The following is a 16271-nucleotide window of genomic DNA, read 5'->3' as shown; positions in this document are numbered from 1 at the left end:
GCAGGACTCTGTCGCCACGGGTGCGGGACGGCCACAGCGTCTTCGGGGTCCGCAACGGCCAGCGGGAGCTTCCTTTACACAAGGAACAACAAATGCCGGGGAATACCCTAAAAACACCAACACGGGGTCTTGAGGAGGCAACCAGGTCCTCGGCTCGAGGTCACAGACGAGTGGATTCCGTGGAGAGGCACCGTCTTCCGGAAGGCGAGGCCAGGGTGCGGGGGCCGCAGGACAGCATCCTGCTCTGTTCGCAGACCGAGCCTCGTTCACCCAGCTGCCAAGGGCTCAGCCCCGCAGGCAGGTGGGAGCGCGCTCGGAGGGGTGGGGGTCTGGGCAGAGCTGGGGGGCAGGGGCGCCGGGGTGACTGGAAACTGCCTCCACCCTGGGGGTAGAGCCTCACTGGGGTGACTGGAAACCAAAACCCCTTGCAGGTAGGAGCGGCTGCTGGTTTGCAGCCAGCTGCTGGGTCGAGCGCAGGCCCAGGACAAGCTGAGTTCTGTATCCTTCAAGAGAAGCCAGCAGGTGCCTGAGTGACTCAGTCCGTTGAGCGTCCACCTCCTTCTTTTTTTTTTTAATAGGGGAAGGTGCACGCAGGGGAGGGGCAGAGGGGGGGGGGAACAGAAGATCCAATGCGGGCTCTGTGCTGACAGCAGTGATCCTGACATGGGGCTCGAACTCACGAACCGCGAGATCGTGACCTGAGCCGAAGTCGGCCGCTCAACCGACTGAGCCCCCTCAGGTGCCCCTCAAGCATCCGACTCTTGATTTCAGCTCAGGTCAGGATCTCATGGTTCCTGAGTTCGAGCCCCAAATCAGGGCTGCTTGGGATTCTGTCTCTGTCTCTGTCTCTGCCCCTCCCCCTCAAAATAAGAAACTTTAAAAAAAAGAGAGAGAGAGAACCCAAAATTTGGATGGCTGAGAAAATTGTCCTCATTTCTAAATATTGATTACTAAGTCAAATTTAAAACAAGCAAACACAGGGGCGCCTGGGTGGCTCAATCCATTAAGCATCCGACTTTGGCTCAGTTCATGGGTTCGAGCCCCGCATCGGGCTCTGTGCTGGCAGCTCGGAGCCTGGAGCCTGCTTCGGATTCTGTGTCTCCCTCTCTCTCTGCCCCCTCCCCGCTCACGCTCTGTCTCTTTCTCAAAAATAAATAAACATTAAAAAAAATTTTTTTAAACTAATAAACACAGAAATACCCCATGTTGGTCTAAAAGAACATGTCACAGGCCAGGGGCCGGGGGTGGGCGGGGTCTCACCGCCCGTCCTGGGAAGCGAGTTCATCCCTCTGCTTGGTCACCGTTGTTTGATTTGTTGGATGACGAAGTATTCTGATGTCTGTGCCTCGGGGAATGGCAGAGACCTGGTGCATTTATAACGTCACAGCCGGCTTCCTACATCGCTCACGGCTCGGTCATATGCGCCATGGCCCCCATGCACCCCGGGAAGCCCAAGAGCACATCCCGCTGCCCTCCCCCGCGGCCGGGGCAGCCCTGAGAGGGGCCCTGAGCACACGGGGCTGCGGAAGCCGTGGGCCTGGGTCTAGGGAGTCGGAGGGGGAGAGGCAGGTGTGACGTGTCTGCCGGGGCCCCAAACGCTGTGGTGGAGGAGGCACAGGTGACGGGGAGCACTCACGGGGATGCATGCGACTCATCACCTGTGCTTGGGGGAGACCCAAGAGTGGCAGGGCCAAGTTCAGTCCTGCGGTGTGAGTGGGGGGGGGGGGGCGGTGGGCGTGGGTGGGGGTTCCTGCCCCCTGCCCGCGTCGGACTCGCCCCGCTCTAGTCTGCACCCGCAGAGCAGGACTCCACGTCCCTGTAGGTGACAAGCATCATGTCGAGGAATATTTAACCCGGTGAAGAAAGAATCCTTTTATCGTGCCGTCGGGGTCCCTAGCAGATGGCACAGGAGACACGGCCGGCAGACTTCATCACCGCGGGGAGAAAATGGGGCACAGGGCAGGTGATGGCACCGGGGAGGGGCGGGAAGTGGCTGGACAGATGTGGGACACCCACAGCGTGGAGAAGAGCATCCTGCGGACGTGGGCGGGCGGCCGGCCGGCACGGCCCCCAGGGCGCTCTGGGTCCACGGGGCGCTCCGAGCACCGCCTTCTTGCCATTTGCCCTTCCCGCTGGGCCTCGCCCACCGTCCCCCATGAAGATCGCACGTGTGGCCTGTGGAGCCCGCCCTGCCCTTCAGCCCCTTCCCGGGCCGTGTGGCCGAATCATACGGCGTGCTTCAGGCGCCAGTCTCTGCAGAGGGCTCCTGTTCACCCGCCCCACGGCCGCTCATCCCCCATCGCGGTGCCTTTTCCCGCAGCTCTGTCTTCCCCCGCATCCTGAATGGCTTCCGGGGGCTCCGGTCCCGAGGCGGAGGTGTGGGCGTGCGTCTTTCAAGCCTCGCGCCCGGCGGACGGCTGCCCTCTGGGCGGCACATTCAAGGCCGGCCAGCCTGGGTCCTCCCGCGATGCGATCAGCGGGCGGGAGCACCAGCCGCGCTCCCCCGCTTTCCGCTTCAGGGATGTGGGTTGTTTGCTACGATGTCCCGCCGGGCCTGACACACCCAGACCCCGAGGGCCCCGGTCTGAGCAACGGCGGGGAGGTCACCGGTGGCTGGAGCAGATACGTCTGGCGCAGGTGGAGCTGGGCGAGCAGGGAAGGATCCGGAGTCCCGCTGATGTCCAGTGGACAGCTGCATTGGAGCGGGGCTTGGGGAGGGTCCAGCCTAAGGGCGCCTGCGGGTGGGGGTTTTTTAAAGCCATAGCGGTCCTGCTGGCCGATGCCAACGCAGGACCCACTGGGTGCCTGGCGCTTTCTAAGGGTTTTGTGTGTGTTACCTTTGGTCCCACACAGAAGGTACTATCGTCGTTCCCATTTTACAGGCCAGGAAGCTGAGGCAGAGTGAGCGTGAGGTGGCCAGGGCCACCTTTCGGCGGATCTGCCCCCGGAGCCCTGGTGCATAACTACTCCACGTGGGCCCCCAGGCCAGCGCAGAGAGCTGGACCCCCTGGGCCCTCCCAGGGGGCGGCTGCACCGAGAGCTGAGCCAGCACCGCGCAGAGCTAGGGTGGCTTCCGTCCCGGGCCCACCTGTCACCCGACCAGGCTCCAGGGGCCGTGGCTGCGTCTCTGTGCTCCTCTGTATCTCCAGTGGTCATGACAGGCCCCCCTGTTCCTGCTCCGACCGCGAAATAATTACAAGGGGCTTTTCCGACTTCGTCGTGGGGGGAAACGGAGCTCCCATAGGCAAGCGATCCACCGAGTGTCGCCAGACGGAGGCCCCACGCTCCTTTCACGAGGCGGCATTAAAGGCTTACGCTTAACCCGATTGCTCCTCGGGATAATCAAGGAGCAGGTGTTTCCAAGCCACTTGGAAAGGAATGTGAATGTTGGAGTGATGCGAGTAATTTGCATGCTGCCTCCGGTAGGAGCAACCTGCCTGCTTTTATCTCCAGGGCCCCGGAGCCGGCCCCTGTCAGCACGTACCCCGCTCACTCACGAGCGAGGCGGCTTCTGAGCGCCCCGGGACAGCAAGCTCCCTTTCTAGCTGGGTGGGCGGGGGGCCGAGCATCTGGCTTCTCCATAGTCCCACCTCCAAGATGATGATCCCGCCTTATAGAGCTTGTGACGGTCAAGTCGCAAGCTGCCTTTAAAGTGCCCGGCATAGAGTAGCTGTTCAGCAAAAGCTATCGGAAAGATGAGACGCACCTGCTCAAAGGTGTGGGATTTGGGGGTCACGGGGTGGAAATCCTTCTCCACCGCAGCGAGCGATGTGTAATCTACATTCCCTCCAGCAGAGTCTGACCCCTCGGCCCACCATTGCAGCCCCAACAACGACCATTGTTGGAGGTGGTGCCTTTTGCTACCTGGCTGGTCTCAGATGGGGACGGTAGGTCACTGTCCTAATTTGCATGGGTAGTGAGCTCATAATGAGAAGAAGTTTACTTGCATGTGTAGTTCCTCTTCTGTGTAATCCCTGTTTTGATCTCCATCCACTTTTCTTTCGTGTTGCCTTTATTTTCTTGTTGGTTTGTGGGAGCTCTTTACATATTGTGGATATTATTCCTTTGCTGAGTTCTGTGTGTTGTGTGTTGCAGTCAGTGAGTAGCTTTGCCTTTTCCCTTTCTTTCGGGTGTCTTCTTTCGATTTCGCCACAGTCCCCTTTGCATCAACATGTTACTTCCCCTTTATTTACTTGTAAGTATTTCAGCATGAGTTTTTTGTTTTTTTTTTAAGCAAGGAAGATACATGCTGGATTTTAATGAACAGAATTTATTACCTTCATGGAGCTAAATTGATGAACCATTTTGCTATGGTTTGTGGTCGCTGTGGCTCATTATTAGACCCTTCCTCACTTGTGTTATAAAAATGGGTCTCCTTTCTCTTCTTTAGGTTTTCAAGTTTTGCCTTTCACAGCTTTGAAGCTGTCTAGATTTGTGTGTGTGTGTGTGTGTGTGTGTGTGTGTGTGTGTGTTGTGCCATAAGGAACCAATCCTTCTTTTCCACAGACAGCCAGCACCCCTCGCCAAGGGAGTCCATGCTCCCTGCATAGACCGGCAACCCACCACTGCCACAGACATTTCTGCACGTGGCTGGATCCCTACTGGGTTCTCTGGTTTCCTCCATCAAAACCACCTCCTTTCATTTTTATTTATTAAAAAAAATTTTTTTAACGTTTATTTATTATTGAGAGACAGAGAGGCAGGCACAGAATGTGAGCAGGGGAGGGGACAGAGAGAGGGGGAGACACAGAATCCGAAGCGGGCTCCAGGCTCTGAGCTGTCAGCACAGAGCCCGACGCGGGGCTCGAACTCACAAACTGTGAGATCATGACCTGAGCTGAAGTCGGTCACCTAACCAACTGAGCCACCCAGGTGCCCCCAAACCACCTCCTTTTAAAATATTACAACATTATCCAAAGGCTTGTGACCCGGCGAGGCAAGTCCTTCTAATGTGATCTTTATTCACTGATTGATAAATTCGGGAAATATCGACTGAGATCCTACAAGGCTCCTGTCCTGGCCGTAGGCTTCTGGACCTGTATCAGTGAGTAAAACACACACACAAAAACCTCTGCTCTTCTGAGGAAGAAAGACCCCCAAAATCATAACAAACAAGTAAATGGCATAGTATGTAGAAGGCATTCCATTCTACGGAGAAAAGCGGTGATGGGTGTGATGGGATGTTGGGGGAGGTTTCCATTCGATCAGCCCTGTTGAGGTGTAATTCACATACGATCACATGTACCCTTTGAGTCTATAGTTTGATGAGTTTGGTTACGTGTATACATGTGTGTAACCAGCGGCACGATCAAACCTTCTCTGCACCCCTTCTGTCCGTGTCCACCTTAAGCACAGGCTCTGTGTCACCACAGTTCGTCGTCCTCCCGGAGTTTACCTACGTGGAACACACAGTGCGTGCTCTCTGGTACCTCAAGAGTCAAATGCCTGACATCCTTCTGTCGAGAGCGCTTTCGGGGTTCCCACAGGCCGTGCGGAGGTAGCTGGTTTCACTGCCGAGCAGGGTCCCGCCATACGGACACATCACAGCCACTGCCATGCACCTGTTGAGAGACATCTGGGTTGTGTCTAATTTTTGACTGTTATGAATAAAAGCGTTTGCGTCAGAGTCTTCGTGTAGATATGTGCTGGATTATGTGGTAAGTTTATACTCAATGTGATAAGAAACTCAGAATATTTTCCAAAGAAGTTGCACTGTTTTTTATTGCTACAATCAATGATGGAGCATTCCAGTGGCTTCATATCCCGATGAACACTTGGCATGGTTAGTCTATTAATTTTGGCCATTCTAGAGGATGTGTGGTAGTATCTCATTAGGGTCTCTTATTTTAAGTTTATTTATTTATTTTGAGAGAGAGGTGGGAGAAAGTGCAGAGAGAGAGAGAGAGACAGAGACAGAGACAGAGAGACCCAAGCAGGCTCCGTGCTGTCAGTGCAGAGTCCGACTCAGGGCTCGATCCGAGAACCATGAGATCATGACCAGAGCTGAAATCAAGAGTCATATGCTTAACCATCAGAGCCACCTGAGGACCCTGGTCTTAACTCATACTTCTTTGGCCAATAATGTGGCTGAGCATCATTTCAAGTGCTTAGTATCCAATCGTATATTTTCTTTAGTTAAGTTTCTATTCAAATCTCACCAGGCCACCGGGGTGGCTCAGTCAGTCAAGCATCTGACTTCAGCTCAGGTCATGATCTCATGGTTCGTGGGTTCGAGCCCTGTGTCAGGCTTTGTGCTGACAGCTCAGAACCTGGAGCCTGCTTTGGATTCTGTGTCTCTATTTCTCTCTGCCCCTCCCCTGCTTGTGCTCTGTCTCTCTCAAAAATAAATAAAAAAAGGTTAAAAAAATTATTAAAAAAACCTCATCAACTTATAATTTTTTTGTTTTTTGTTTTGTTTCAAATGTTTATTTTGAGAGAGAGAGTGCTTGCGCACATGTATGAGTGAGGGAGGGGCAGAGAGAGAGGGAGAGAGAGAATACCTAGCAGGTTGATGCACAGAACCCGACCTGGGGCTTGATCTCATGACCGCGAGATCGTGACCTGGGCTGGTCTCAAGAGTCAAATGCCTGACTGACTGAGCCACCCAGGCACCCCTTGTTTGTTTTCTTATTACTGAGTTGTATTTATTATTGAGTTGAATTTCTTTGTATATTCTGAATGCAAGTCCTTTGTCAGATACATGTATTACAAATATTTTTTGTGGTCTTTGGTCTTTTTACTTTCTTAGTGATGTTTTTCAAAGATCAAAAGTTTTGTTATTTTGATGAAGTCCATTTAATTTTGTTTTGCATGGTTTGTGTTTTATATGTTCTATCTAATACATCTTTGCTTAGCCAAATGTTGTAAAGATTTTCTCCTATGTAATATTCTGAAAGTTTTATAGGTTCAGCTCTTACAGTTAGGTTTATGATCCATTTCATGTTAATCTTCTATACGGTGTAAGGTAAGAGCTGAATTTCACTCTCTCCTTTATAGATATCCAATTGTTCCAGCACTTTTTTGGAGGGACAAATTACCTTTTCTTCCGTTGAATTACCTTGGTACTTTTCTTAAAAATTAGTTGAGGGGCACCTGGCTGGCTCAGTCAGTAAGAGAATATTTCCCTTGATCTCAGCATCGAGAGTTTAAGCCCCATGTTGGGCGTGGAGCTTACTTAAAGAAAACATCAGTTGACCAGGTACACGTAGATTTATTTCTAGACCCTCTGTTTTGTTTCATTGACATATATGTTTATCATCACAACAAAACCATATTGTCTTGATTACTGTAGCTTTATAATGTTTGGAAATCAGGTACAGCGAGCCTTTCAAATTTGTTATTTTTTTTTGTCAAGAGGACTTTAACCTTGGTAAATCCTTTGTATTTCAACATAATTAAAAAATTTTTTTTTTAACGTTTATTTATTTTTGAGACAGAGAGAGACAGAGCAGGAACGGGGGAGGGTCAGAGAGAGGGAGACACAGAATCTGAAACAGGCTCCAGGCTCTGAGCTGTCAGCACAGAGCCCGACGCGGGGCTCGAACCCACGGACCGCGAGATCATGACCTGAGCCAAAGTCGGCCGCTTAACCGACGGAGCCACCCAGGCGCCCCTCAACAAAATTTTTATGACCAACTTGTCAACTTCTTTTTGAAAAAAGCTTGGGATTGCATTGAAACTGTGGATTGATTTGAGGAAATAATTGTCATTTTAATAACACTTGTCCTCTGATCGATGAACATGGTATAGCCTCCATTAACGTAGGTCTTTGGTTTCTCTCAGTAATGTTTTGTAGTTTTCAACTTATGAATCCTACACATATTTTGTTAGATTAATCCTTGAGTATTTCATTGTTTTAATCCTATTGTTAAAAGTATTTTAAAATACTTCAATTTCAAGTTTCCAATAATTTAAATTAATCCCTTCGTTGTGTGTATGTGTGTGTGTTTTAGCACTTATTATGTTCTGGCGCTATAGGAGCCCCAGAATCATCTTGTGTGTTTCCTGCCCCAGTCCTAGAATCAGCCATTTTTCTGAGGAGCCCTTGTTCCTTTCATTGAAGAAAAGTGTTAGAAATCAAGAATGGGGCAGCAAGGAGATATATGTGTTTATAATAACCCATATACATACACATATGTATAAATATTTCTATATGTGGCCATTTGTATCTGTATTAAACCGAAATACTGATGCCTGTAACTCTAATCCATCATCATAGGGATCATGCTAGCCTCCTCTCCTTGCTTATCTGTAACTTCCCATGCCAGCGGAGAGAAACTTGGCTCCCACCATCTGCCACCCATTACTTAATTGTTCAATTCCAGTAAACATGCTTCCATTAGTTTTGATAATTTATGTCTTCATAAATTCCATCAAAGGACAATTTATGTCTTCATAAATTCCATCAAAGGTGTTGCATTCATTGATATAAAGTTGTTCATAATGCTCCCTTATTATACGCTTGATGTCTGTAGGGTCTATGGTAATGTCTCCTCTTTCATTCGTGAGATCAGTAATTTACATCTTCTTTTCTTCTTGATCACGTGCAAATGCAGATTAGATGGAGAGCTAGATTTGACCAGAGTTGGGGCTTTGGTAGCAGAATACAATAAAATGAGAGGATAAGAGAGTTGAGGAGCGTGTGCCTCTGTGTGAGTGTGCATGCACACAAAGAAGATTACAGTGATCTACCATGGAAATTCAGCTGAGTAACGAGGGAAGTGAGGGCATGAAGGGGTGAGGCCAGGGAGGGTAATGGGAAATGGATTGTGAATCACAGGGTGATCATTTTCTTAGGGTGGGGCTACTAACCTCTGTGAGATGGAAAGATATGAGGCTGTCAGTACAGGGGGTTGCTTGAATGTGAGACACTGGAGGGTTCGTCTTTAATGATAATGCAAAGTCTAGACATATGTCTATGGAGCAGCTGTTGGAGGGGTGCATGGCCATGTGGGTAGAAGAGGAAGTCAAGAAGACAAATGTGCAGCTGGGCCTGACCCGGCATCTCGGCTCTGGGCACTGTCCACAGAGATGCACAGGACAGACCCTTGTCGGGGGTGAAAAGTGCGGGGTCTAGTGTGGTTTGGGTCTTGGCCACTTACTAGCAGGGTGACCTTGGGCGGGCTACTTAATTTACTTAATAATCTGAGCTTCAACTTCTTTCTCCATAAGTTGGGATCATAATGCCCCACCTCATGTTGGTCATACTAAATGAAGTACAATACCTTTTGTGGTAACTGGCACAGAGTATGAACTCAACAGGTTTGAATCCCCCATTCACAATCATTAAAATTGCCTGATGTATTTCCCCTCTCCCTTCTTTTTATGTCCATTATGAAAAATTTCATAAAGACACACAGTTAGCGTTCTGCCCATCCTTGCACAGCATTTCCCCCACTTACTATGTTCTTAGCATGGTGCAGGCATCCGGTGAAATATTATGTAGCCATGAAAACTCATGCTTTTTTTTTTTTTTTTAAGATTTTTATTTCGGGAGGAGAGAGTGTGAGCAGAGGATAGGCAGAGAGAGAAAGGGAGAGACAGAGAGAGAATCATAAGCAGGCCCCACACTGTCAGGTCAGAGCCCAACGCAGGGCTCAAACTTGGCTCAATCGGTAAGCATCCAACTCTTGATTTTGGCTCAGGTCATGATCTCACGGTTCATGAGTTCGAGCCTTGCGTTGAGCTCTTTGTTGACAGCATGGAACCTGCTTGGGATTCTCTCTCTGTCCCCGCCCCTGTCTGCCCTTCCCCTGCTTGCATGCTCTCTCTCAAAATAAGTAAGCAAACATTTAAAAATGTTTTTTTATTCTTGAGATTTGCTTTAAAGTATTTGAGTTAGTTTCCTGGGGCCGCCAGAACAAAGCACCACAAACTGGGCGGCTAAAACGAAAGAAATGTATCCCCTCTCAGTCCTGGAGAACAGAAGCCGGAACTCAGGTATCAGCAGGGCTGGGCTCCCTCTGGGGCTCTGGGAGTGTCCTTCCTTGGTGGGCTGCTGGCGATCCTTGGTGCTCCTGTGCTTGCCCCTGTGCCCCAGTCGCTGCCGCTCTCTTCACACAGGCTCCTCCTGCCTCGTCTGGGTCTTTGTGTCCTGACCTCTTCTCCTAAGGAAGCCAGTCGTGTCGGAATAGGGTCCACCCTACACCAGTCTCGTCTCATCTGCAATGACCCTGTTCCCACATAAGGTCACCTTCACAGGTACTAGAGGTTAGAACGTGGCTAGATCTTTTTTTTGGGGGGGGGGGGACGCAATTCAACCCGGAACAGTATTCCGCCAGAAAAAAGAATAAACTAGGAGGGGTGGTGAAATGGATGGGATAAAATAAGCAAAATGTTGATAATTATTGAAGCTGGGGGTGGCTACCTGGGTGTTCCTTACATAATTCTCTTTCTTTTCGTGTATGTTTGAAAAATTCCATAATAAGAAGACTTTAAAAAGTTATGCTTTTAATGAATATTTAATAAACTGGAAAGTGTTGAGTGCAGAAGATAATATACAAAACCATATCTACCAGAAAAGCCTATAGCACAGAAGTGGCCCCAAAATGTTCCCGGCAGTGTCTCTGGGGAACAGGAGGACTTGGGGTTTTTTTTGTTTGTTTTTTTCTTTTCCTTTGAACTTTCTTATATTTTCCCAAAATTCCCACACTGGGAATAGATTATTTGTATAATCATAAAATAATTTCATCTTAAAAAAAAAATCAAACCACCCCTCCACCCATCTGTTCATAAGCTCATGCGACAAACAGGCCTTCCCCAGCCCTGCCAGTCACCTGCCTGGGCGGGTCCCTGTTGGGGGACGAGCGCAGCCCCTGGCCCTGGTTGCCTGCGGCCCCCGCGGGGGCACCTAACTGCACCTGGGCAATGACAGCCCCGGGCTGCCAGATCTCAGTGACTCACGGAGGGCTTAAGTGGCTGCCGTGGGAGGCTGCACACAACAGAGCCCTCTTTAGAATCTTTGAAATTATTAATGGTTTGATAAAAACCCATGCAAGGCTGTCTGCATGCCAGGAGTATGACGAGTTGGCCGGAGACTGGGGCTTGTTAACTGGGGGTGGGGGGAGGCTGAAGCCAAACGGGGCGGGTGGGCAGGGCAGCAAACAAGGTCCGCGACCCTTCTCCCTGCACGGGGGGCGGGAGGGGGCCGCTGGTCTGAGGGGCCTGTCGGCCCTGCGGGGACGTGTGGATGGTGGAGGTGGGGGAGGAGGAGAGGGTTAGGGGTGGCTGGGCCGGCCCCGCGCTTGAGTCTGGGGGGCTCCGACCCGAGGGGAAGCCTCGGACAGCAGCCCCCCCCCCCCCACCTCACACAGCCACACAGGTGCCGCGAGGTGAGGGCTGGGCGCTGGAGTCTGCTACCCGCATGGGATGGCCCTGGCTGGCACGTGTCTTGGGGCGGCCTGGGTCGCCTCCGGCTCCTGTTTTCCCTTCTGTGAGATGGGGTGAGGGCGCCCAGCCCCACACTGGATGAGAGGACCGTGTTTGGGAAGTGCCCCTCAACCCTGCTGCAGGGCAGAGGGCTCAGGGAAAAGAGAGGTGATGGTGGAGGAGACCGCCAGGAATCCAGTGCTGGTGCTGAAGGCAGAGAAGACCAAGAGGGAGGAGGGAGGGGAGGAGGGAGAGCAGGTAGTGACTACGGGAGACAAAGATGATGATGAGGAGGATGATGGTGAGGAGGGTAGGGAGAGGAGGAGGGAGAGGAGGGGGAGGGGAGAGGGGAAGAGAAGCCAGAGGGGAGGAGGGGGAGGAGGGAGGGGTGGGGGGATGGGGAGCAGGAGGGGAGGAGGAGGAGGGGTGAGAGGTAGGGAAAGGGGAGGGGAGGAGGAGGGGCAGGAGGGGAGGAGGCGGGGCAGAGGGGGAGAGGAGGGGGAGGGGAGACAGGAAGAGAAGCCAGAGGGGAGGAGGGGGAGGAGGGGGAGGGCAGAAGGGAAGAGAAGCCAGAGGGGAGGAGGGGGAGGAGGGGGAGGGCAGAAGGGAAGAGAAGCCAGAGGGGAGGAGGGGGAGGAGGGAGGGGTGGGGAAAGGGGAGGGGAGGAGGAAGAGGGGCAGGAGGGGAGGAGGGGAGGATGATGGGTGGAGGGGGAGGACGGGGCTATGGCCGCCGGGCAGTGGCGAGCAGCCCGACCTCGCTCTCAGGTCTGCAGTCCGCAGAGGGGTCTGTGAGGCAGCGTGTGCGTCCAGCCTAGGAAAGGCGGGTGGGTTGGGGGCCCATGCTGGGTTTGGGGGGGTTGCTGAAGGCCCCCCAGGGCAGGGGCTGCTCCCTGAAGACTGGGCCGATTGGTGAGGGCGAGCTGAATTTTGATTGGGTTGAGTTAAAATGAATCGAAATAAATCTGGATTTCTGTGGAGCTGGATTCGGGCTGAATTGAGATGAAACGGCCTGCACTAAATTAAATTCGGGCCGCGCCAGCCTAAGCCGGGTTGGGTGGGATTTGCTGAGGCCTGAGCCTCAGGTCTGCTGGGAGGTCAGTTGGATTCTAAGCACCTTCCGGTCTTAGTCCCTCAGGCCCAACGGGGCGGCCCCTCCACCGCCCCCTCACCCCCTCCCTCTGCCCGCTGATCTCAGGGTGCCTGGTGGGGGTGACTGCCTGGAAGCATATGTGAGTGTGTGGGGAGTGTACCTGCTGGGTGTGTGTTTGTGGGGCCAGAGGTGCGCGTGAGTGTGGGGGGTGTGCACGTGCGGGTGTGAGTGTGGGGGGTGTGCACGGGCGGGTGTGAGTGTGGGAGCTGTGCATGTGCAGGTGTGAGTGTGGGGGGTGTGCACGTGAGGGTTTGAGTGTGGGGGGGTGTGCACGGGCGGGGTGTGAGTGTGGGGGGTGTGCACGGGCGGGATGTGAGTGTGGGGGGTGTGCACGTGCGTGTGTGTGGGGTGTGCACATATGGGGTGTGAGTGTGGGGTGTGCACGTGCGGGTGTGAGTGTGGGGGGTGTGCACGGGCAGGTGTAAGTGTGGGAGCTGTGCACGTGCGGGTGTGAGTGTGGGGGTGTGCATGTGCGGGTGTGAGTGTGGGGGTGTGCACGCGCAGGTGTGAGTGTGGGGTGCACATATGGGGTGTGAGTGTGGGGGTGTGCACGTGCAGGTGTGGCTGTGGGGGGTGTGCACGTGCGGGTGTGAGTGTGGGGGGTGTGCACGTGCAGGTGTGAGTGTGGGGGGTGTACATATGAGGTGTGAGTGTGGGGGTGTGCAGGTGTGAGTGTGGGGGTGTGCACGTGCGTGTGTGTGGGGTGTGTGCACATATGGGGTGTGAGTGTGGGGGTGTGAGTGTGGGGGTGTGCACATATGGGGTGTGAGTGTGGGGGTGTGCACGTGCGTGTGTGGGGTGTGTGTGCACATATGGGGTGTGAGTGTGGGGGTGTGAGTGTGGGGTGTGCACGTGCGGGTGTGAGTGTGGGGGTGTGCACATATGGGGTGTGAGTGTGGGGGTGTGCACGGGCAGCATGTGAGTGTGGGGGGTGTGCACGTGCGGGTGTGCGTGTGGGGGGTGCACATATGGGGTGTGAGTGTGGGGGTGTGCACGTGCGGGTGCGGCTGTGGGGTGTGTGAACGTGCGGGTGTGAGTGTGGGGGTGTGCACGGGCGGGGTGTGAGTGTGGGGGATGCACATATGGGGTGTGAGGGTGGGGGTGTGCACATGCGGGTGTGAGTGTGGGGGCTGTGCACGTGCGGGTGTGAGTGTGGGGGGTGTGCACATGCGGGTGTGAGTGTGGGAGCTGTGCACGTGCGGGTGTGCGTGTGGGGGGTGCACATATGGGGTGTGAGTGTGGGGGTGTGCACGTGCGGGTGTGTGTGTGGGGGGTGCACATATGGGGTGTGAGTGTGGGGGGTGTGCACGTGCGGGTGTGAGTGTGGGGGGTGCACATATGGGCTGTGAGTGTGGGGGGTGTGCACGTGCGGGTGTGAGTGTGGTGGTGTGCACGTGCGGGTGTGGCTGTGCGGTGTGTGAACGTGCAGGTGTGAGTGTGGGGGGTGTGCACGTGCGGGTGTGAGTGTGGGGGCTGTGCACGTGCGGGTGTGAGTGTGGGGGGTGTGCACATGCGGGTGTGAGTGTGGGGGCTGTGCACGGGCAGGTGTGAGTGTGGGAGCTGTGCACGTGCGGGTGTGAGTGTGGGGGGTGTGCACGTGCGGGTGTGCGTGTGGGGGGTGCACATATGGGCTGTGAGTGTGGGGGGTGTGCACGTGCGGGTGTGAGTGTGGTGGTGTGCACGTGCGGGTGTGGCTGTGCGGTGTGTGAACGTGCGGGTGTGAGTGTGGGGGGTGTGCACGTGCGGGTGTGAGTGTGGGGGCTGTGCACGTGCGGGTGTGAGTGTGGGGGGTGTGCACGTGCGGGTGTGAGTGTGGTGGTGTGCACGTGCGGGTGTGGCTGTGCGGTGTGTGTGCACGTGCGGGTGTGAGTGTGGGGGGTGTGCACGTGCGGGTGTGAGTGTGGGGGCTGTGCACGTGCAGGTGTGAGTGTGGGGGGTGTGCACGTGCGGGTGTGAGTGTGGTGGTGTGCACGTGCGGGTGTGGCTGTGCGGTGTGTGCACGTGCGGGTGTGAGTGTGGGGGGTGTGCACGTGCGGGTGTGCGTGTGGGGGGTGCACATATGGGGTGTGAGTGTGGGGGTGTGCACGTGCGGGTGTGCGTGTGGGCGGTGCACATATGGGCTGTGAGTGTGGGGGCTGTGCACGTGCGGGTGTGAGTGTGGTGGTGTGCACGTGCGGGTGTGGCTGTGCGGTGTGTGCACGTGCGGGTGTGAGTGTGGGGGGTGTGCACGTGCGGGTGTGCGTGTGGGGGGTGCACATATGGGGTGTGAGTGTGGGGGTGTGCACGTGCGGGTGTGTGTGTGGGCGGTGCACATATGGGCTGTGAGTGTGGGGGCTGTGCACGTGCGGGTGTGAGTGTGGTGGTGTGCACGTGCGGGTGTGGCTGTGCGGTGTGTGAACGTGCGGGTGTGAGTGTGGGGGGTGTGCACGTGCGGGTGTGAGTGTGGGGGCGCAGGAACGCGCTCATCTCTGCGCTCAGGAGGCAACGCCGTCTTCCGTGTCTGGTTTATCCAGGGCCTGGGCTCCTTCAGCAAATCCTTCCACAGGGTTGGTCCCTGAAAGTGTCATCAGGGCTCCTGCTCGTCCCTAGAGGAACCCCTGGAGGGTCCCCCTGAGTCCGACCCCCGTGTGCTGTGAGAGCATCCCCGGGTCAGCCTCTGCTTGGATCCCCCCGTGGGTGGGGAGCTCACTGCCTCTCGGCGCAATCCGCTTTCCTGCCGCCTTCCTGCCGCCTTCCTGCACTGCTTCGTCGCTCGGCTTCCGGCTGCGCACACTCACCTGTCAGCCCCCGCGGGCGACGGGACCGTGTGCGGTGGGGTGTGCGGTGGGGGCTCAGGGGACCCGGGCTCCGCCGCGTCTCTCCCGCCCCGGAAGGCAGCGGTTCTGGCGGTCCGCCCCCATCCGGGCCCGGGAGGCTGCACCCGTCCCCTGGCTTCTCCTCCTGGGAAAATCGGGGCTGGGGAGAGAGTGACGCTCCCCTCTGGAGCGGGGGCGGGGGGGGGGGGGGGTGCTAGGGAGGAGGAAGCGGACCAGGCAGGCCGACCCCCTCGGTGCCTGGCGGGGGTGGGGGAGGTGGGGGGGGTGGGGGGGTGGGGGAGGGTGGGGGTGGGGGGGTGGGGGGGTGGGGGAGGGTGGGGGTGGGGGGGTGGGGGGGGGAGGGGGCCCTAAGCCCCAAGGTGAGTTAGAGGCTCCCTGCTGCTGCTGGGGGTCGCCCCTTCCGCCCCTGCCCTCCTCCCGAGGCCCCAGCCCGGCTCCTCGCTCAGAGGGCAGAGGAGGCCCGGTGCGGTCTCCGCACGGAGCCGGGGCTGGGATCCCGGGGCCTGCCCTTCAGGGACCCGGGGTCCAGGCGGATCGGGGCTCGGTGGCACCCCGGTCCCAGCCCCCTCCCTCCCTCAGCCCAGCCCCACCACCCAGTCTGCTGGAGCCTCCGGCCGGGGTTGCCATGGAAACAGGACGGCCTCTGCGTGCGCATCCTGGGAGATCCAGGCCCCTCCTCCCCTCCAGGAGTTCAAGCCGCCCCGCCCTCGGTGGCGGGAGGGGGGGGGGGGAGGCTGCACCGAGGGCTCCGACCTCCTTTCAACAAACACATACAGATGAAGAGGCAGGTCCAGAGAGGGAAAGCAACCAGCTCAAGGCCACCCAGCTCCCAAGGGGCAGGGTGCTGTCTGGCTCCAGAGCTCACCCTACAGGGGCCTGGGTCCCCCGAGGTCGAGATCCAGGGGCCCCCCGGGGGTTGAGGGCTCCCTAGGACAC

At 55.5% G+C, this 16271-nt stretch overlaps 1 long non-coding RNA gene across 1 annotated transcript; it reads right to left on the bottom strand.

Annotated features, from left to right (window-relative positions):
- Nucleotides 1-9790: 9790 nt before the first annotated feature.
- Nucleotides 9791-15503, bottom strand: LOC122237793. The gene is made up of 2 exons (XR_006216436.1): nucleotides 15297-15503; nucleotides 9791-10106 (listed from the first exon to the last, which is right to left on the bottom strand). It is a non-coding gene; the product is annotated as an uncharacterized LOC122237793 (long non-coding RNA).
- Between the last annotated feature and the right edge of the window lie 768 nt (nucleotides 15504-16271).

Source organism: Panthera tigris, chromosome B1 (genome assembly GCF_018350195.1).
Source record: "Panthera tigris isolate Pti1 chromosome B1, P.tigris_Pti1_mat1.1, whole genome shotgun sequence".
Taxonomy (NCBI): Eukaryota; Metazoa; Chordata; class Mammalia; order Carnivora; family Felidae; genus Panthera; species Panthera tigris.
The sequence above is the reverse complement of the archived record's forward strand: the minus strand, read 5'-3'. Positions and strand labels throughout refer to the sequence as shown.